The 21,661-nt window shown below is 38.8% G+C and overlaps 1 pseudogene; it reads left to right on the top strand.

Moving 5' to 3' along the window:
• Window positions 1–9,316: 9,316 nt before the first annotated feature.
• LOC105501579 lies at window positions 9,317–10,094 on the top strand (annotated as a pseudogene).
• Window positions 10,095–21,661: the final 11,567 nt, after the last annotated feature.

Genomic DNA, 21,661 nt, shown 5'->3' with positions numbered 1-21,661 from the left:
GGAAGGGGAACATCACACACCAGGGTCTATTGTGGGGAGGGAGGAGGGGGAAGGGATAGCATTAGGGGATATACCTAATGTAAATGATGAGTTAATAGGTGCAGCACACCAATGTGGTACATGTATACATATGTAACAAACCTGCACATTGTGCACATGTACCCTAGAATATAAAGTATAATAAAAAAATGGAACCAATGTAAGTGCCCATCAGCCAATCAGTGGATAAAGAAAATGTGTTATGTATACACCATAGAATACTATTCAGCAATAAAAATAACAAAATAATGTCTTTTCCACAACTTGGATGGAGCTGGAGGCCTTTATTCTTAAGTAACCCAAGAATGGAAAACCAAATATTGTATGTACTCACTTGTAAGTGGGAGCTATGAGGACGCAACGGCATAAAAGCTATGAGGACATAAAGGCATAAAAATGATAAAATGCAATTTGAGGACTCGGGAGTGGGGAAGTTGGAAGAGGGATGAGGGATAAAAGACTACATATTGGGTACAGTGTACACTGCTCGGGTGATGGGTGCACTAAAATCTCAGTAATCTCCACCAGAGAACTTATCTATGTAACCAAGAAATACCTGTACCCTGCCACCAAACTATTGCAATAAAAAAAATTTAAGCCCCAGAGTACAATCTATTAAAAACCTTTAATTGCACTTCATCACAATTTAACACTTGCTCTGTGAAAAACACTGTTAAGAAACTGAAAAGACAGGTCACAGAGAGAAAATATTTGCAAATCACATACATAAAAACTCGAAACTCAACAATAAGAAACACAAATCCAGTTTTTTTAAAGACAAATATTTGAAAGAGACATTTTACCAAAGAAAATATACAGATGAGAAATAAGCTTGTAAAGGTGTCCTCAATATCATTAATCATTAGAGAAATACAAATTAAGACCAACATGAGATACTACTGTAAATCTGTGAGCATGGCTAAAATAAGAAATTCTCGGATGGGCTCATGCTTGTAAACCCAACACTTTGGGAGGCCAAGGCTAGCGTATCACCTGAGGTCGGGAGTTCGAGACCAGCCTGACCAACATAGAGGAACCACATCTGTACTAAAAATACAAAAGTAGCTGGGCATTGTGGCGCATGCCTGTAATCCCAGCTACTCAGGAGGCTGAGACTGGAGAATCGCTTGAACCCTGGAGTCGGAGGTGGCGGTGAGCTAAGATCATGCCATTGCACTCCAGCCTGGGCAACAAGAGTGAAACCCTGTCTCAAAAAAAAAAAAAAAAAAAAAACCAGAAGAAGAAGAAAGAAAGAAAAGAAAAAAAGAAATTCTCAATATTCCAAATGCTGATGAGAATGAAGAGCAAATAGAACTTTCAGGTATTGCTGGTAGAAATGTAAAATGATAAAGCAATTTCAAAAAACAGTTTGTCCATTTCTTATAAATATAAATGTATATTCACCATAGAACCCACCAATCCCACTCATATATATTTACCCAAGTAAATTGAAAACATGTTCACAAAAAACCTTGCACTCAAATGTCAATTTTATTCCTAACTGTCACTAACTAAAAACAACTCAAATATCTGCCAACATGTAAATAAAAAAACAAACTGAAGGCCAGGCGTAGTGACTCATGCCTGTAATCCCAGCATTTTGGGAAGTCAAGGTGGGTGGATCACCAGGTCAAGAGATGGAGACCATCCTGGCCAACATGGTGAAAGGCCCTCTCTACTAAAAATACAAAAATTAGCTGGGCATGGTGGTGCGCACCTGTAGTTCCAGCTACTCAGGAGGCTGAGGCAGGAGAAACACTTGAATCCGGGAGGTGGAGGTTGCAGTGAGCCGAGATCACACTACTGCACTCTAGCTTGGCGACACAACAAGACTACGTCTCAAAAAACAAACAAACAAACTGAGATTCTACTCAGAAATAAACAGAAATAAATTATTGATTCACATGACATCACGAATGAATCTTAAATTTATTAAATGAAAGAAGCCAGACCCCTAGTAGTACATAATGTATGATCCATTTACAATGAAATTCTGGAAAAAAAGTAAAACTATACAGAAAGAAAACAGATGAGTGGTTGCCAGTGGTTGGGGTAGGAGGAGGTGCTGATTACAGAAGAGCAACACAAAGGAATTTTCAGAGTGATGTAACTGTTCTGTATGGTACTATGTTTGTGGACATACGACTTCATGCATTTATCAAATCCATAGAATTGTACAACAAAGAGAGTAAATTTTGCTATATGCAAACTAAAAAAAAAAAAATCATTCAGAGTATCAGGAGACCAAAGATACAGACATAGGAATCTAACTGTATTACAAGTGAATGCTATAAGCACACCAAAAGTTTTGAGGAAGAAAAGTAACTTTGTAACTAAATGAATTTAGAAACAAGTATCTGAATACTGTGAGGCTAGAGACAGAAAGAACTGTACACTAACACTATTCAAGTTGGTTAATTTGCTTCTTAAGCACTGGTATGAGTTAGCAAGTCTGAAACCAAATTACATATCCAAGGCTTTATCAAGTAAGTAAATATATTGTTCCCGTTATAGAACCAGGTTTCTCACTGCTGGAGAAAGAAGTGAAAAATAAGCAAATGAAGAATAATAGGATGAACACTGTGGTCAAAAGGACACAGGAACCGGCCAGGCGCGGTGGCTCATGCCTGTAATCCCAGCACTTTGGGAGGCCGGGCCGGGCAGATCACGAGGTCATGAGTTCAAGACCAGCCTGGCAAATATAGTGAAACCCCGTCTCTACTAAAAATACAAAAATTAGCTGGGTGGTGGTGTGGTGCACACCTGTAATCCCAACTACTGGGGGAGGCAGAGGCAGGAGAATGGCTTCAACCCAGGAGGCAGAGGTTGCAGTGAGTCAAGATCATGCCACTACAGTCCAGCCTGGGTGACAGAGCAAGATTTCATCTCAAAAAAAAAAAAAAAAAAGACACAGGAACAAACCTGATGATGATCCCAATGATCAACAATGGGGACAATTGAGAAATAAAATAAACATATGTTATCAGATTAATACCAATAGAATTAAGTAAACATCCGTGAGCACATACTGATATTAACGGATGTTTGAACTAGTAAGTGGAAGGTAAAGAAAGGAAAACTACCCAAAGAACTGTAAAGGATCCAGTATTTTACTAAAATTACTAAAAATTTGGCAAAGATTTTTATACTTACTAGTATTGATTTTATTCCTCCTTTCCTTCAGCATTTAGCTAAATTGAATTTCTTAGATCCCCTGTTATTGGGTTGGGACTTTTGCGTCTTATTTTTGGCCAGATGGAATTTTGGCAGAAATGAGAGGTGTCATGTACAGGCCTATCTCACAAAATGACTAAGCTATACTGCCCAATATAGTAGTCACTACATACGGCTATTGATCACTTAAAAGATGGTTGTTACAAATTGAGATGTGCTGTAAGTGTAATAAAACACATACTAGATTTTGAAGATCTTGTATTAAAAAATAACTTTACATCATCAATAACCTGATATTGATTGAATGTTTAAATTATAGTAGTTTGGGCTTATTGAGTTAAATATAATATATTATTAAAATTAATATTACCTGTTTCTTTTTGCCTTTTAAAAATGTGACAATTGATATATTTTAAATTATATATATTACTCATCTTAATGTTTCTTTTTTATTATTATACTTTAAGTTCTAGGGTACATGTGCATAACGTGCAGGTTTGTTACATATGTATACTTGTGCCATGTTGGTGTGCTGCACCCATCAACTCGTCAGCACCCATCAATTCGTCATTTATATCAGGTATAACTCCCAATGCAATCCCTCCCCCCTCCCCCCTCCACATGATAGGCCCCGATGTGTGATGTTCCCCTTCCCGAGTCCAAGTGATGTCATTGTTCAGTTCCCACCTATGAGTGAGAACATGCGGTGTTTGGTTTTCTGTTCTTGTGATAGTTTGCTAAGAATGATGGTTTCCAGCTGCATCCATGTCCCTACAAAGGACGCAAACTCATCCTTTTTTATGGCTGCATAATATTCCATGGTGTATATGTGCCACATTTTCTTAATCCAGTCTGTCACAGATGGACATTTGGGTTGATTCCAAGTCTTTGCTATTGTGAATAGTGCCACAATAAACATACGTGTGCATGTGTCTTTATAGCAGCATGACTTATAATCCTTTGGGTATATACCCAGTAGTGGGATGGCTGGGTCATATGGTACATCTAGTTCTAGATCCTTGAGGAATCGCCATACTGTTTTCCATAATGGTTGAACTAGTTTACAACCCCACCAATAGTGTAAAAGTGTTCCTATTTCTCCACATCCTCTCCAGCACCTGTTGTTTCCTGACTTTTTAATGATTGCCATTCTAACTGGTGTGAGATGGTATCTCATTGTGGTTTTGATTTGCATCTCTCTGATGGCGAGTGATGATGAGCATTTTTTCATATGTCTGTTGGCTGTATGAATGTCTTCTTTCGAGAAATGTCTGTTCATATCCTTTGCCCACTTTTTGATGGGGTTTTTTTTTTTTTATTGTAAATTTGTTTGAGTTCTTTGTAGATTCTGGATATTAGCCCTTTGTCAGATGAGTAGATTGCAAAAATTTTCTCCCATTCTGTAGGTTGCCTGTTCACTCTGATGGTAGTTTCTTTTGCTGTGCAGAAGCTCTTTAGTTTAATGAGATCCCATTTGTCAATTTTGGCTTTTGCTGCCATTGCTTTTGGTGTTTTAAACATGAAGTCCTTGCCCATGCCTATGTCCTGAATGGTACTACCGAGATTTTCTTCTAGGGTTTTTATGGTATTAGGTCTAACATTTAAGTCTCTAATCCATCTTGAATTAATTTTCATATAAGGAGTAAGGAAAGGATCCAGTTTCAGCTTTCTACTTATGGCTAGCCAATTTTCCCAGCACCATTTATTAAATAGGGAATCCTTTCCCCATTTCTTGTTTCTCTCAGGTTTGTCAAAGATCATCATTTTAATGTTTCTATTGGACATTGCTGCTCTAGAAAACTTCCTCTCCGTCTCTCTTTCTCTCTCTCACTCTTGCTCTCTTCAATAGTTGGCCAGCTGGATAGACAGGATCTGGCAGAGGACTATGAAGTCACAGAAAAATGGTCAGTCTTTGACTACATGGAAGACAGATACTGTCTTTTCTGAATTACCAATTATAGAAAAGCTGCCTAATGACCAGGAACACCTACATTTAACTGTTTTATGTGTGAGTAATAATTTTTTGTATATCAAGCCACTAAGATGTGTATGGTGTTTGTAACAGAAGTAATTATACACTGACTAATACAAATAGTATGGGGAAGAGTTGAGCAAGATAGAGATTATTAGAATGTTAAGGTCCTTAAGATAGCCCAATTTGTGAAGATAAGGAGCAGAGACCTGAAGATAGTGAAAAAAATAATTTTTAATATAGAATTAATACAAGTCCAAAGGCTCTGAGGTGAGAGACATTTCGCTTGCTCAAAGGACAGTAATGATGTCACCGTCGAAGAAGAATAGTCAGCTGTTAGGATGAATCAAACACTTAGAATTGCTGATTTTTGACCATTTTTGACCTATGAATACAGAAATTTTATATGGTTCAATGTTGTGAGTGAGAGTACTAGCAGATGGAATTTTAAAAGATAAGAGAGTAAAGTCAGGTGGGGTTGATCATACACTATCTTGTAGGCTACTCTTGAATATTTTATTTCTCTCTGAGTGAAATGGGGAGCCATTGTAGTTTTTGAGTGCTGTTTAAGAACAGACAATAAAGGAACAAGAGCAAAAGCAGTCTAGTAAAGAAGCCATTGCAATAAATGAACTATGGACTAAAGATGGCTCAAATATGGGTGGTAGCAGTAGAAGTTATGAAAAACTGGCCAGACTTTAGATACATTTTGAAGGTAGAGCTAACATAATTTAGTGAAAAATTAGATATGAACTGTGAGAAATAATGATATCACATGTATAGCCTTAGCAAACAGAAAGAAGAAGTTGCCATCTACTGAGATGGGGAGGTAGGTGTGCAGTGGAACAAGTCTTAGGGGCAATATCAAGATCTCAATTCGAATATATTGAGTCTGTTAGATGTCCACATGGAAGATGTCAAGTAGGTAGCTGGGTTTACATGTCTGGAGTAAAAAGTGAGGGCAGACTAGACATACTAGACCTTTCAACTTACAGATGACATTTAAAGCTATAAGCCTATATGAAGTCGCCAAGGGAGACAGTGTAGATAGAAAAGCAGTCTACAGACCGAGCCCTGGGGCATTAAGAGATGGAAGAGATAAAGAGGAACCAATAAAAGAAAAGACTAAAAAGTGGCCAGTGAGTTACCAAGAAAACCTAGAGAGTTTTTCCACAGAAAATGGATTGATCAAGGGCTGATGATATATAAGGATGGAGATTAATAAATGATCACTGAAGATCACTGATGATCATATTGAATGATCATTGGAGATCACTGATGACCTGAACAGTAGCAATTTTCATGGAGTTTGGGGGAAGCAGGCAGGGAAATCAGACTGGAGTAGGTTTTTGAAACAATGTGATGAATGTAATTGAAGACAATGAAATAGGCAACTATTTGAAGAATTTCTGTTGTAAAGGGAAGTAGAAAAAACGGAGTGGTACAGCTAATCAACACAGCAATTTGGCAGCATTTAAGAAATTTGAAGTGTTTGTACTACAAGAAATTCTTTCTTCTTCTAGGATGTACTTACAGAAACTCTGGTACAAGTACACAAAGACATTCATTGCAGCATTGCTTGTGAAAATGAAATATTGTAATAAGCCAAAATGGTAATCAACAGCAAAATGGATGTTTAAATATATTGTTCTATGGATGCCAAAAATGTCTCATGTGTACTCTGAAATAGACTTTTTGGCAACAGATTTAAAAGGTAACAAGGAGTGTTGGAGATAAAATATAAAGAAAAATTTAAAAACAAAACATTAAATAAAAAAGGTAAGCTGCAGAAAATTAACTAAAATGTAATAAAATTTATGTTGAAAATAAAGTTCAGGCAAGTAGGATTATGACAAATCTGGAGTTCTATTTCAGGCTTGCTGACAATGTAACTATTAAGATAAAAACAAAACATTTTCTTAAATATCCTTAAGAGTGTACTTCTCTAGTTAGAAAAAGAAATTCTAAATCATAAAGATGCAGAGCTACCTCCCAGAAATCTCAGGTGCGGGCCATGAAGAAAAAAAGTAATCTTTTTTTTTTCTCACAGTGTGAAGGAATTATTCTTCATAATGTACATTTGAAAATACATATGAGAAATAAAATACATAATATCCACGTTTAACTATAAATATCATTCACTTTTTGTACCCTAAAAATCTGCTCACTCCTATAAATTATTATTGGTATTTACATAAATACAAATATTCATAGGATACAAAAAAAAATGAAAGATGGGGTCAGCATTAGAGAGGTGAGAGGAAACAGAGGATAAGAGAATTACATTTTATTGGTAATATTTTATTCTTACTTTTAAAAGCCCAGTAAAAATGAGCAATGTCAATTCCAAATGAAGAGTATTTGGTACTTCTAATATTGCTACATACTACACTCTGTAATTTTCAAAATATCATCTAAAAATTGTTTTATAAAGAATTTTTAACAACTAAATTTGTAAAAATAATGCAAGCTTTTTAACAGCTTAGAAGAAAGGCAAAGGAGAGATAATAAGTGCTATTATTTTGCTTGGAGCCCAGGGGAATGGAAACGGGGCTTGCAGTTGATTATTTTCTTCTTCAAGTCTATTTTCTGAATTTTACACAGTGCATGCCATTCTTCTGCAATCACGGAAACGAAAAAAATAAGAAAAAGAAACAAAAAAATCTCCTCAAGAAGTAAAGTTCAGGAATGACCAGTCAGGAAAAATTGCAAAGATTAGGTCAAATGGCAGACTGAGCACTAAGCACTAGCGCATTTCTCTTATCCTACCAAAAATCCTCTCCAATGACAAGAAAGACAGATTTTTGTATATAAAGAACAACTCTGTAAGGGCACTGGGAAAAGAAAATCTTGAAAGATGGAAAGCAGATGAGGCAGGGCCGCTGGGGGATTGAAGGTGGAGGTAGGGGTGAGGAGTCTGGGACGGCGTGTTGGGGGACGTAAAATGAAGGCGTTGAACCTAGGAGGAGAGGGAGAGTGAGTTTTGGGCCGGGTAGCGGTGGATTTGGGAGAAGGCGCGGTTGGGCGTGGGGGACAGGAGCCCAGGAGCATCTCTAGGGCCCAGGGCGGTGGTGCAGGATTCACTGGGGTGGGGGCGCTGCGCGCCGTTTGGCAGGAAGGAGAGACCTGCGTCCTACCAGGAAGCTAGGAAAAGAGCAAGGAGATTGCAGTAGCAGCAGCGGCTCCTGGAAGTCCAGTGTAGCAGAGGGGCCGCCACCGACAGGAAGGCAGAGGACTAACAAGCCTAGTGCTGGGGAAGCTGCTGCCTTCCCTTTCGCCTGCCTCACAGTCCTTCTAGACATGTTCCACGCCTACAGATCCTACCCTCCCAGCTTTTGCAAGCGCTCACTCTGTTAGTTGCCTGCTGATCCTCCTTCGCCACAGGCTCCTAGCAGAGGCAGCAGTGAGGGGTCCGACTTGGGCGCGGGAGGTCAGTGATCCCCGGCGGTGCAGGAAGTGGGCCCTGGGCTGCCGAACCGGAGGATTGGGGTTGGTGGGGGCCAGGCGTGAAAATTGGGGTGGGTGCCGGCCTGAGAAATGCAGAAGACTGGGAAGGGTGATTTGAGGGCTGGGGGCATGAGAACCTGAAGAGCACCAGGATGGTATACAAAGGTGGCCAGAAAAGGAACTAGGTTTCTCGTTGGAGCCCAGAAGGAAAATGGAGTTTACCAGGAAGAGACAGGAAGCAGAGGTGAGCACCAGGCAGGAGGCTTAGTGATGGGAACATACAAAGGATGAATACCACAGAGCCATGGGGAGGAGACATGGAGACTGCATGTACAGAAATGGAAAAATTAGGTGGGAGCTAAAAAATGGAGAATGTTGGGAGAGGTGACAGGATGGTGACAGAGGGTCAGGGAATATGTAAAGTAGCCCATTTCCTTTTACTGTGCTCTTAACTACCAAGACCACCACACCTACCTGTTCTCTAGCTCTCTTGTGCAGCTAAACAAGCCTGGAAGGAAGCCATTGCAGGCAGGCATCCAAGAGTGTCTTGATATCTAACATTGCTACTGAACACACATGAATAACATGGGTGGCAATGTACCTGGTGCACAGGGACTTCACGATACAAGAAAAAATCTCATACATTTAATGTTTCTCCCTGTTCTCTCTCCTTCTCTTCCAAATATGAAGACACTCCTTCACAAAAAGGCAGCTACAAAGCTGCTAACCAGGGAAGCCGCATGTCACCACACTGGAACTACAAACATGAGGAAGAAAAAGACATCTCCAAAGAAGCCAAGAGGAAGGCCTTCCTCTCAGTCCTGCAGACACATGATAAGCTGCAGAATTTCATGGATAGAAGGAGGGAGATGAGCCCATTGCCCAGTGGAAAGGAACAGTTCTGGATCAGGTGCCTATATATCCCTTTCTTTATCTGGTGAAATATTATGGAATTGACTGTGTTTATGGACTAGAACTTCACAGAGATGAAATAATTTTAAAGCTTAAAATCCTTCCTCATAAGATGCCATTCTCACAAGTCAGAGATTTCTGCCTTGCAAATACCATAATTGGCAAAGCAGTGAAACACATGTTTGAGGGAGAGCATGGGTCTGTGGATAAAGGGAGGGGGATGGTCTTAGCCCAAGCACCTATCATGAAAGCCTGGTTTTATATTACTTATGAGAAAGATCCTGTCTTGTACATGTGCTAGCTACTCGATGATTATAAGGCAGGTGACTTCTGCATCACGCCAGAATCAAGTGTGTCTCATCCAGTGAAGAGGGAGCCAGAAGGATTTATAGATAGCCTAATAGATAAATGTGTGGAATATACCAAAGAAGATGGCTCCAAAAGGACAAGCAAGGTCATCCACCAAGTTAAAGCCAAACCTATGTATTTCATCAAGTTTGATGATGACTTCCATATCTATGTCTACAATTTGGTGAAAAAGTCTTGTTAGGGTAAAATTTGCTATGTTTGTGGAGGCAAATGTGTAATATGCAGGCACACAAAAAAAGTATAACTTTTCAGGGTGTTGAAAGCTCAAGGGTCCTGATAACACAATCTTTGCCTGCATAGCTGTTGTTTTATACTGAAAAATACAAATGTATATGACATCTGTAAGCACTTTGTCTTGTTGAAGATTGGGTGTGTTTGGTGGATGGGGCATGAAAGGAAGGAACAGCTGTCAATTCCGATTGTGAACAAAGTTCAGCTAGAATCACAATCAGCCATCTAAAAACTGCAAGAGACTTAACTGGTCTGGTATGGAGTGGAGAAGGAAAGTAAGTCAAGATTGGCTGTGGAGAGAAGGAGAGGACGAGGTGACTTCTTAGGAAGAGGTGGTGAAGGGCCAAAAGGTAGAGGTTACCTGAGGGAGGAGATGACCTATGTGGAGGAAACATCCAACTGGGAAGGGAGTGAAGAATAACAGAGGAAGAGTGAGATCTTGGGGCTTGGAGGAAAATAGAATAAATGGAATCGAGTAGGAAGCTCTCTACTCAAAGAAGCTTAGAAGAGGTCAAGAGTAAGGAGTGAAAGATCAAGTTGAAAGGACTCTAGGGAGAGACTAAAGGATACACAAATGGAGGGTCTATGAGAGGCAGGAGTCAGGGTGGCATAAGGGGAAGAATACTAAGAAAGAAGGAATTCAAAGAACAAAGACTGACAAAGGAAGTGAGAATACAGAAGAAGAGGTGTGGACAGTGGGGCCCATTAGAGATGAGAAGACCTAGGGAAAATTGGACTTCTGGCAGTATGCACATTGTTCCCTTAGTTCTATGCACAAAGGAAGTGGCAACTGTCAAGGAAGCCATATGCATGAGAAGTTCCCTGGAAAGACATTTGGACAAGGATGACTCAATAGAGTTAAGCAGCAACCAAGTTTACACCTATAAGGCTTTCCTTCTTCCCTGGAGTTCATGACCCACCTGCCTAGTAGAACCCCAACCCACAGCCTAAACACACTAACATGGTTCTCCACAAGTGTTGGGCTATGGGCTGCCTCCTCACATTTGCCCTGTGCTGAATAAACAACACTGGTAGATCATGGATTAGTGAGACTCTCAGAACTTAAGAGATGTTCCATCTTGCTGGGCTGCCTCCTCACATTTGCCCTGTGCTGAATAAACAACACTGGTAGATCATGGATTACTGAGACTCTCAGAACTTAAGAGATGTTCCATCTTGCATTTGGAAAGAATTTGATTCAGAAAAATTAAACCTTACTGAACTCAGTTACAGCAGTCCTATCATGCTTGTTCCTCCTGTTGGAGTGTTCCTTGTCTTCCTAGAGAGGAGGGGCATCAGATAATTGAGCCTAGTGTTTTTCTCCAGCGCATGGGGAGTACTTGACTATCCATGCTTCTTTCGGCAGCTACCTGAAACTACAGGTGACTCCATTCAGTGCTCCACAAAAGGTGGCTTACTTCCCCAAGAAGCCCCAATTCTGGCTAGGCCTCTACAAGGCTGGTGTCTGTGGACTCCTCACAGGTACCTTCCAGCCAATTTTGCCCAGCCCCAACTTATGGAGAGCTGTGATAGAAGTCTGCGTAGCTCTTTGTTTCCAGGTAAGGCAGATACCATGGAGAAGTTGGGCTGGGAGGTGTGACTTTGTATAACTAAGTCCTTCAGCTGTATAGTGGAGGGGTTGAGTTTAGTGGGGAGAGGGAGCAGCAACTCCCTGCTGTCCAGGCTTCCCTAACTCCATGCATACTGGGGGAGGCAAGGAGCTTTCAAGAGTTGAAAGAAGGTGGTAAATCCAGTTTATTCTCTCTATCCAACATGACCTGAGGCTGACTGCCTCAAGAAATACAAGGCAAGCTCACTCCCTATAACAGGAATTAATTTTCTTTTATGAGTCCCCCAAACACCAACAGGCTGCCCAGAGGCCAATTTCAGTCAGCTGCCAAGTTTGGTTTTATCTTTATTTTTTCATTGTTATCTATTATAAATTAGGTACTCTAAAGCACCTAATCTGGGAGGTTACATACAATGAAAATCCATGTTTCTGGCCTCTCTTGAAAATGAAACAAAACAAAAAAAACATGGGGATTAAGATCCACATTCCAACAGAAATACAAGTAGCTAGGTCTGAGGTAGCGCTCAGTCCAGTTTAGACTAAGAATGCCCTCTCCAATTGGCCACACCCCCAGCTGGCCTGCTTCACTCTAATAAAATGCACAGTTGTCCCCGGAAGCATTTGTGCTTGTAACTGGGGCTAGACCCCGGGAAAACTGCCCCTTTTGATTTGCTTTGACTCCCATTCACTTTTAAGTTTAGTTCTTTTATCTTTATTCCAATTTGATGTGGGAGACAGAGAGTAGCCAAAATACACAAGTAGATATAAAGTATTTTCATAGTGAAAAGTACTAAGAAGGAAAAAATAAAGCAAAGAAATAGAATATGAAATTCCAGGGAGGAGGCTGAAATTAGAGAGATAAAATACCAGGGAAGGGCTTACTGAGAACTTGGCTTTTGAGTAAAGACCTGAAGGCAATGGGAGAGCTGACCCTGTAGCTATCTGGGAAAGGAATATTCCAGGTGGAGAGACAGTGGAGTACTGTGGCCCCAAGGCAAAAGGAGGCCTGACATCTTTGAGAAGCAGGGAGGATGGCAGCATGGCTGGAGCTGAGTGAGCAAGGCAGAGATTAGCAGGAGGTGATTTCAAAGAGGTAATGGGGCTGAGGGAGAGGAAGACACTTTAGAGCCCTGCAGGTTCTAGAATGCAATTTGGTTTTTACACTGAATGTTATGGAAAGCCATTCATATATTGATAGCAGAGGAGCAATATGATTTGTCTTATAGTTTAACAGGATCACCCTAGGAACTTTATAGAATAGTCTGTATTGGGTCCTGAGATGGAAAAGGGGAGATTAAATATGCTAATGAACTGATGAGTGACCTAGGCACAGATTTACACATAGGAAATGAATCATAATGGAAATGAGATTTCAGATGACTAACGAAAGCAAATATTTTGTTTAATAAATAGTACCATGTTAACTGGCTATCTGTATGTTTAAAAACAAACTTTTTACAACACTTTACACACAAAATAAATTCCAAGTGGAACAAAAAATTTAATACCTAAACTTGGAAAGTAACATGTATAAAATCTTTAAAATACCATGGAAGATAGCATTTATATTTTGAACCCTGTAAATGAGGAAGATTACAAAGGCACAGAATGTACAGGTACTTACTAAAGGAAATTTTGGTAAGTTTGATTAAATTATAATATGCCATCTCCTACTTGCAAAAATTTCTCTATACAAAGTAGGGAAAAATAAGGAAATTTTGATAAGTTTGATTAAATTGTAATATGCCATCTCCTACTTGGAAAAATTACCGTATACAAAGTAGGGAAAAATAAGATGTGGCTATAAAATTGGATGACTAAAATGAACAAAATAAACCATAATATATTCTAAGAAAAAAAAATGACCCATGGAAATTGGGCAAAAAAATGCAACCAGGTGATTTATAAAATAGGAGACCACATTTTCAATAAAAATAAATTTTCTTAATTTGATCCTTATTACTTTACTCTCTTTTCCATAACACGTGTCGTCTTTCAATATACTGTGTAATTTGCTTAGTTAATAAGTTTGTTGCACTTACACTTGCCAGAATGTAATCTCTGTAAGAGTATATTTTCTCCATCTTTAGGTTCTTCAATGTATCCCAAGTACTTAAATGTGTACCTGGCACATAGATGCTCAATGAGTATTTCTTGACTTTATGATTCTCACCAGTAATCAGAAACATGGAAACTAAAATGGCATATGCTTTCATAAACATTAGATCACCATGTATATATCAGATCAAGCATGTATGAAATTTGAAAATGTGTTGACCAGTTAAACAAATAGGAGATTCTATACAATGTTGGTGGGAATTTAAGTTGGAGCAAGATTTGCTATTATCTAGTTAGTTTGAAGATGGCATATCACCAGCAGTTTTATACAGTCGTGTGTCACTTACCACTGAGGCTACTTTCTGGGAAATGCATTGTTATGAAATTTCATAATGGTGTGGGCATGATAGAGTGCCCTTAAACAAAGCCAGGTGGTATAACTTACTACACGACTGAACTATATGGTATAGCCTATTGTTCCTAGGCTACAAACCTGTACAGCATGTTAGTGTGCTGAACACTGTAGGCAGTTGGAATGCAATGGTAAGTGCTTGTGTATCTAAACAAATGTAAACCCAGAAAAGGTACAGTAAAAGTACAATATAAAAGATCAAAAATGTTACACCTGTATAGGGCACTTGTCATGAATGGCACTTACAGGGCTGAAAGTTGCTCTAGGTGATTCAGTGACTGAGTGGTAAGTGAATGTGAAGACTTAGGGAATTACTGTATATTACTGTAGACTTTATAAACACTGTACACTTAGGCTATGCTAAATTCATTAAAAATAAAGTATGCTACAATTTTTATTTTATAATTTTGGTACAATGTCAGTAGCTGATAGTGATTTTTCACTTCCATTATAATCTTATGGGAATACCATTGTATACATGGTTTGTCATTGACCAAGACATCGTTATGTGGCGCATGAGTTGGAAGGAAAGTTCCATATGTGCTTTTCATGCAAGTAAATCACTTTCTACCCTTTGTTTTAGGCTATCTTTTACAAGATGCTTGAATAGCAGACAGCTTTGAAAGAAAGAGATAGTGTCTGTCTCTGAAGTAAAAACATGTTTGCATAGAGCCTTTGGAAAACAGAGTGCTTCCCTCTGAAGCAAAGGGAGATTATGCTTATTCTAGTATGATAAACAGAATGTCTTTTTCAAGAGTAAAGGGAAGGCATAGCTACTGCACATTATAAATAATTGAGTTTCCTCAGTTTTACTCTTGTAATGTATAGTACTATGTATATTGGAGTCAAATGGTCATTTTGTATAGCATGATGGGAAGTGGGGCTTAGGAATCTAAGATAAAAATGCTTATATTCAGGCTGTTACTATTGCTATGAATAATAAACAATCCTTTGTCTCTGACCCAAGAGTCTCATGCCTTCTACGAGAACCCTCAAAAACCTGTGAAAGATTATCTTGATAGCTTACAAGTAAGGTAAAATCTCATAATCTTCACAGTTTTTTATAATTATAGCAATAAGCCTGGGATGCTAACAGACATGGCTTCCTGTAAGAGAAGTAATGAGAACCTTACCAGCCAATGAATGGAATTTAATGATAATTTATGAGAATTGGTGATAAATGTACAAATCATTATGTATAATCGACTATACAATAAATGGACTCCCCCCATTAATGGGGAATAATTGGAGAAGTGAGTTACAGGATGAGGGCTGAGGACTTTCTGTCCCCAGTGAGGATCACAAGCCATTATACACCTGTGCGAATAGGGTGGGGAATTTTGGCAAATGAGAAAATTAAATTTTTTTGGACCTTTTGAAAATGGTTGCCCAAGTCACTAGTCTACCTGGACCTATGGAAGGAAGTGGCACCTAGAATCAGTTACTGGGGTTTGTGCTGGGTTTACCATAGGGAAAGGAAGCTAATATGACTTTGTGAGTGAAACTTTTTGGGCCAATTTTCTACACTATTAATGTTACTTCTACATCTGAATATATACTAGGAACTGATGCTTGTATTTTTCTGCCACAAAGTGCCAAATGTGGTGCAGCCACATGTAGAGAAGTGTTAATAGGACACAAAAATTGCTCTCCCATAAGCCTCTCTGTCCCTTCCGGGGAAGAAAAAAAGAAAATCACAGTCCTGATTAATGACTTAAAGGAGGCACAGTTAGTAAGCAATACAATATCTCTATATAGAACCACCATGTACAAAAGTCTAAGGTGAACTGAAGACTTATAGAAGATTATTGTCAAATAAATTTTCGTATTTCTCCTGTAGTTCTAACTCTTACAGATATCATTACTAACTGGATTCATTACATACACCGATGGCACATGATACACTGTTTTGAACATTTCCAACTTCTTTCCCATCAACTAGCAATGGAGAATCAAAATTTGTTGAAATTTATGTGATGAAACCTCCAATATATGTTTGTAGTACTCTAGGGTTAACTACACACCACTGCCGTTTGCCAGAATTGGATAGTTTAGAATTTAGTGCAAGTGTTTCTACACTCTGCTTTTCAAAACTTCCACTACATGATATCCTGATGGTTAGCAATCAGAAGCCTCAATCTCAATAGTGTTGTCTGTGGTATTATCACACATCCCCCAGAAGGAGTGACTGTAAATCTCCAACAAAATTTAGCAAAATTGTTTTCACTTGAGCATCTGTAACCAAAAAGGAAGCCTAACACCTAACTGGACCCTTTGGATACTGGAAACAGTTTCTGATTTCTTGGGCATTCTGCTTTGTCCTTTATATTAGATACTCAGAAGCCAGTATATTTTTAGTTTGACTGAAAAAAACAGTCTGTGATAAAAACTGTTAAGAAAGCTGTGTCATGCGTTCTACTTTTGGGGCCCCACAATCATAATGACCCTATTTTTAGTATAATTATTTTATTTTAATTGACAAATAATAGTTTTATATATTTATGGAGTAAAATATGATTTTTTCATGTATGTTTACTTTGTGGAATAATTAAATCAAGCCAATTAATAAATCTATTACATCACATACCTATTATTATAAAAACATTTAAAATCTACACTTTAGCAATTTTGAAATATATAATACATAACCCTTTTGATCTATAAGTCTCTATGGCTGATGACACTATAATAAGACCCTTTGGGAAAATGCAGAACACTAATATTAATAAAAGTTTTGAAAACATTCAACATGATACAATCTTTTGTAGACATAAACTTATATTAAAAGCATAATATGTACATGGAAATGAAAAATTATCACATTTTGGAAAATGGTTACCTCTAGAGAAGGGCAAAGCGTAGAGGCATTGGAGAAAGATACAAAGGGCACTTCACCTGTAATAGCTTAAATTATGTCATCTTCCTTTTTAAAACTAAAAAATACGAACAAAATTTCACATGTTTAGAATTTGGCAATGTTAAGTAGAGGGTGTATATATTCATCATATTATTCTCTATAATTTTCTATGTGTTTGAAACACTTCATAGTAATTTTTAAATTGCTGTTTTATATTTCTGACTAAATTATTCATCTTTGGATTATTTTAGCAAGGCCTAGCTTTCTCCCAAGAAAGCTCACTAATTATTTATGAGACTAAGGTATCATTTTGGTGGCCTTCTCAAAACAATGAAGCATAATTAAAGTCATTTCCACTCTGAAAATTTTTACTTACTTTTAAATGAAGCCATATGGCAAAAGAAAAATAACAAAAAAGAAAGAGAGCAAAACATTTTTGGCCCCTTATATTTTATAACAGCATTGGAAAATGAGATCAAAGAGATAAAATATTAATAATTTGCCTATGATACAACTAGTCAATGTGAGGCAGGATGTCTATATTTTTGTGTGTAAATTGAATCTAGAGCTATTTGACAGGAAATCACTTGATTTTCTTTTCCAGACATTGCTAATTGCTTATGCAATAGCCATTTTAACATTCCTTAACAAACCTATTTTGTTTCTATTTGTATCTATTCAGTTTGAAGAGTCTATTATCCATCAATAGATTAGATTGATGGGTAGATCTCTAGCCAAAGGTGGCTAGATATAACCTTATAACAGAGTTTGGACCAAACATATGTAAGCAGAAATAGGATGTAAATAGAAATCATTGAGTAGTAATACCAGAAAAGCTGGCATGTGCTCTTATGCCTTCTCAAATGCTATGTCTCAAATGCAAGGCCTCTATGACCTTGGAATTGAAATGCTGGATCTGCCAAATCAATGCCAGGAACTCTTTACTTTCACACTTATTATTATGGGAGAAAATCAGCAATAGTTGGACATAGCTTGCACTGACTTGAGATAGAGTTGATTATGCCCATCGTTTCCTATCTCTGCATTTAGTCACTTCACATTAGTAACTGGAAATCAGTCATAATGGTAGTAATTATATCACAAAAATCAGCAAATGCCAGAATCAAAACTTCACTCAATCATTCCTTCCACCCCCAAGAGCTAGTTATAAAACATTACCAACATATCACTGAATGCAATGCTTTAAAACTTTAAGTTTCTTTGGGAAGTTTCTAAGATTCACAGCTGAAAGCTGAGAAGATTCAGAAGAGAAGAATTTGAACTTTAATTTATTGATGCTTTAATCTCCATAAAGGGAGAAAAATTACACTGTGGCATTTTTATTTTTTGGTAGAAAATAGCTAATTAAAGGAGTTTCAAATTATTCATATTTATGGTGTTTTCTATTGCATCTGGACTTTGGGTTACTCATCGCTTCCTATCAAAATAATAATAAAGTAGAAATCTTATCCAGAAATCAGGACTTAAAGTCAGTAACTTGGAAAAATCAATTAAAGCAGTAAATCATTTTTAAACATAATTTAAATATTTTAATTTTATTGAAGACATATCTATGTATATTGTTTTACAAATCATTTTCATGTAACACCAAGGACTTTCTTGAATGTTAGTCTCCTGATGGAATTTATCCTTGTCTGTCTTGCTTAATGAAACAAATCCAATATTTATTAACCATGGTTTCCAGATACTTTTACAGTGAGGGAGGGTTGTCAGTGACTGTGCCACTTCCACTTAAATGCAGAAAAGAAAACTTTTTTAGTCAGAGGACTTAAAATCAATTGTACAGCAAACAGTGCACAATCCTTCCAGGATTCTTTTTCCTCAAACTTTTTTATTTACCTTATTCTCACTTAGTTTAATAGCATATTTTCACCTGGCATAGTGACTCACGCCTGTAATCCTAGCACTTTGTGAGGTTGAGGCAGGTGGATCACCTGAGGTCAGGAGTTCGAGACAAGCCTGGCCAACATGGTGAAACTCTGTCTTTACTAAAAATACAAAAATTAGCCAGGCATGGTGGTGGGCCCCTGGAGTCCCAGCTACTTGGGAGGCTGAAGCATGAGAATTGCTTGAACCCAGGAGGCGGAGATTGCAGTGAGATGAGATGGCGCCACTGCACTCAGCCAGGGTGACGGAGTGAGACTCCGTCTCAAAAAAAAGCATATTTTCTTATTGTCAGTTGCATTTCCCTGATTAGTGGAGATACTACACCCATTTTGATTCCCAAAACTAGTCACTGCCATAATCTCAACTCTAAGCAACATCACATCCTGCACTTCTTTATAATGTTGAAGACTTTTATCATTTATTGAATGTTTACAAAGAAACTTTTAGGATTAACTTACAAATACAGGGAGAACACTTGCCTGAAAAAAGTAATTACAGAAAAGGTAAGGGCCATAAATAGAATGAGAGTGAGATAAGTGTAATATTCTTATTCCTTGTTAAGCCATAAACCAGCCACACTTGAAGTCAGAAAAGCACCTTGTATTTTCACATGTAGAAGCTAATAAATTACCACTTTTCTTACAGAAATTTTAGTTGAAATGTCTATGACTTACAACTAAAAGATACTTAGCTTTAAAGGTATATGCACATCCCATATTATGACATATATTCTTAAGTTAATCATTTTCAAGTTATCTGTTGCTACTGAATTTTTTATTTTTTTCATTAATGTAATGGCTATTTAAGAGAGCTTTAATGGGCTAGCAAGATGGCCAAATAAAAACAGCTCCAGTCTGCAGCAAGATCAATGAAGAAGATGGGTGATTTCTGCATTTCCAACTGAGGTACCTGGCTCATGTAATTGGGACTGGTTAGACAGTAGGTGCATCCCACAGAGGATGAGCAGAAGCAGCGTGGGGCATCACCTCACCTAGAAAATGCAAAGGGTTGGGGAACTCTCTCCCCTAGCCAAGGGAAGCCATGAGGAACTGTGCCAAGAGGGATGGTGCTATCTGGCTCCGATACTGCACTTTTCCCACAGTCTTCACAACCCACAGACAAGGAGATTCCTTCAAGTGCCTACACTACGAGGCCCCTAGGTTTCAAGCTCAAAACTGGATGGCCCTTTGGGCAGACACTGAGCTAGCTGCAGAAGTGTTTTTTTCTTTTTTTTTTTTTTTTACACCAGTGGCGGCTGGAACACCAGCGAGACAGAACCGTTCACTCCACTGAAAAGAGAGCTGAAGCCAGGGAGCCAAGTGGTCTAGCTCAGTGAATCCCACTCCCACAGAGCCAAGCAAGCTAAGATCCACTGGCTTGAAATTCTAGTTGCCAGCACAGCAGTCTGAAGTCAACCTGGGATGCTTGAACTTGGTGGGGAGAGGGGCGTCAGCCGTTACTGAGGCTTGAGTGGGCAGATTTCCCCTCACAGTGTAAACAATGGCGCCAGGAAGTCTAGACTTGGTGGAGACCACCTCAGTACCTCAAAGCCACTTTAGTCAGACTCCCTCTGTAGATTCCTCCTCTCTGAGCAGGGCATCTCTGAAAGGGATGCAGCAGCCCCAGTCAGGTTTTTTTGTTTTTGTTTTTGTTTATGTTTGAGATAAAGTTTCACTCTTGCTGCCCAGGCTGGAGTGCAATAGTGCGATCTCAGCTCATCTCAACCTCCGTCTCCCAGGTTAAGGTGATTCTCCTTCCTCGGCCTCCCAATTAGCTAGGACTACAGCCCTGCACCACAACGTCTGGTAAAATTTTTTTTTTATTATTTTATTTTATTTTTTTAGTAGACACAGGGTTTCTCCATGTTGGACAGGCTGGTCTTGAACTCCCAACTGCATGTGATCCACCAGACTCAACCTTCCAAAGAGCTGGGATTACAGGCGTGAGCCACTGCACCCAGCCCCCAGTAAGGCATTTATAGATAAAACTCCCATCTTCCTGGGACAGAGCACCTGGGGGAAGGGGCAACTGTGGGAACAGCTTTAGCACACTTAAATGTTCCAGCCTGCCTGCTCTGAAGAGAGCAGCAGATCTCCAAGCACAGCACTCAAGCTCTGCTAAGGGACAGACTGCCTCCTAAGTGGGTACCTGACCCCTGTATTGCCTGACTGGGAGACACCTCTAGGCAGGGGTCAACAGACACCTCATACAAGAGAACTCCAGCTGACATCTGGTGGGTTCCTCTCTGCGACAAAGATTCCAGAGGAAGGAGGAAGCAGCAATCTTTGCTGTTCTGCACCCTCTGCTGGTGATACTCAGGCAAACAGGGTCTGGGGTGAACCTCCAGCAAACTCCAGAATATCTCCAGAAGAGGGGCCTGACTATTAGAGGGAAAACTAACAAACAAAAAGCAATAACATTAACATCAACAAAAAAGATGCCCACACAAAAACCCAATCCGAAGGTCACCAACATCAAAGATTAAAGGTAGATAAATACACAAAGATGAGTAAAAACCAGTGAAAAAATGCTGAAAACTACAAAAACCAGAATGTCTCTTTTCCTCCAAAAAAATCACGACTTCTCACCATCAAGGGAACAAAACTGGACAAAGAATGAGTTTAAAGGATTCACATAAGTAGGCTTCAGAAAGTGGGTAAAAACAAACTCCTCTGAGCTAAAGGAGCAATTCTAACTCAATGCAAGTAAGCT

The sequence above is a fragment of the Colobus angolensis genome, unplaced genomic scaffold, assembly GCF_000951035.1.
Source record: "Colobus angolensis palliatus isolate OR3802 unplaced genomic scaffold, Cang.pa_1.0 Scaffold727, whole genome shotgun sequence".
Lineage (NCBI taxonomy): Eukaryota > Metazoa > Chordata > Mammalia > Primates > Cercopithecidae > Colobus > Colobus angolensis.
This window is presented reverse-complemented; position numbering and strand designations above follow the sequence as displayed.